This window comes from Lissotriton helveticus, chromosome 2_1 (genome assembly GCF_964261635.1).
Source record: "Lissotriton helveticus chromosome 2_1, aLisHel1.1, whole genome shotgun sequence".
NCBI classification, from domain to species: Eukaryota; Metazoa; Chordata; class Amphibia; order Caudata; family Salamandridae; genus Lissotriton; species Lissotriton helveticus.
In genome coordinates, this window is record NC_136059.1 from 921652350 (window position 1) to 921654364 (window position 2015).

A 2015-nucleotide genomic window follows, 5' to 3' on the forward strand; every position below is an offset into this window, starting at 1 on the left:
GGTTTTTCTACTGACAACTGCCTTTTTGAGTGTAAATGTATCAATATTTTAATGCAGATTTTTTGTATACATAAGAACATTTCCATGTATCCAAGAAGAACAGCCTTACTTATTAACAATTTTACTGTAGAAAACCCAAAATTGTGAGGAACATCACAGGATATGACTTGTCTGAAGCTTTTCCTAGGGCTTGTCTTATGTTTAACAAGAGGAGGGAACCAGATTCTCATCTAAACCATCCCAAAACAGTTCAGCCTGTGCTTCTTATTTCAGAAATGATTAAAGAAGGATCCTCATATCTCAGAATTTCAGGTCAACCTTAAGCATTTCACCTGGTTCTAATGTATGATTTATGTCACTGTTCGGACAAGACCGGAGACAATTAGGCTGTAGGGCATCCATTTCATTAATGAAGGGTAAATGTTAGGCCATTGAGTGCAGAACAGCAAGAGTCCCTGGAAAGTTTCCAGTAGGTTAGAACACTATTCAACATTTCCCAGTTAAACCCAGAAAACCTACAAAATCAGAAAGGTATGAACTGGTTAGATTTCGGTATATCTATGTCAGTAACCTGGTCAGAAATGTATGAAAGTAAAAAAGAGTGTATATTAGTCATTTATAAAATGAAAAGGATGTACAGTCGTAAATGTCTTCATATTAATCAGTACTGAAAGTATGCAGCAATGGAAGATGACATTAGCCTTCATTAACTATTCTTTAAACTCCCTGTCAGGCCTGGAAGACATTCAGGGGCAGATTTATGTTGGGAATGCGCCACGTTTGCGTCACGCAACTGTGGCGTAAACGTGGCGCATCCCTACGACCCATTTACAACGTGACACATCTAGGCAGATGCATCACGTTGTAAAGCCCTGCGCCACTTGTGGGCGTTCCGGCGCAGGGTGGGTGTTCCGGGGCAGATGCGCCTCACAAAAGTGGCTGAATGAAATCTATAAGATTTGACTGTCTATAAGATTTCACTCAGTCACTTTCAGGCCAATGCTGCGTCAAAACCCTGCGCCTGCTTGAAGCAGGCGTAGGTCTTGATGCAGCATTGTAAAGATGGGGCACCCCCGAGCCTTGCTGGAGCTGCGTCACGCATCTGTGCATTTTTCCCCCATGGTGCGCCGCATTGTAAATGCGGCGCACCATGGGTGGCGGAGCAGCGGCGCAAAATAACTGGCGCATCCCTGGGGATGCGCCAGTTATCATAAATCTGCCCCATTATCTTTTGGGGCTTTAGGCTAAAGCCCAACATGGTATGAGGGATATTTTTGTGGTTCCAGCAGACCTCTCAGGTCAGCCTATTATCCGATACACTCATCAAAATATATGGAATAATACAAAGACTTAAAGAACATTCATATTTTTTATCGTTCAATGGAAAATCGTTTTACTGTCTCACATCGCAGGGACAAATAAGAACTAACCCCTTGTTTCTCCGTAAGTAACCTATTAGAGGGTTTCGAATGACTGGTGATTTAACACATCTGCTCATCTTTGCCTGCAAACCTTACTTTGAAAATAAACTTCAATAATGTCAAAAATGTCTATTTTTGTTTAATAGTAAAACGCAGTGCAAAATTTGAATGGGTTTAAAGCATTCTAGCATGTTATCAACTTTTAACTGATAACAGTATAGCAAATTTCGTTAAAGACTTTGCTTGGCCTCATTCAACATCTTCACCTTTAATACAAGCACAAATTCAAAGACGTAGAAGCCTATTCTACAATTCTCTGTTTGTCTTTAGAACAAATCAGGCAATTGGTTGTTTGTCAGTATATTGTTAGCAAAAATATAGTGTGGCGGACATAACATATCCAAGATATTGTTTGCAAAAATATTGTCCTATTAGCTTTAGATTTTCTATAAGAAACTCCAGTTGTTGTAAACAATATTTAGATTTAGCACTCAATATTTCTGCCAGGCAATATTTTGGTTAAGATACTCTGGTACTGTACTAGAAATTGAATCACTACCAATGTAATTAATTTATCCCAGCTATAATTCATTG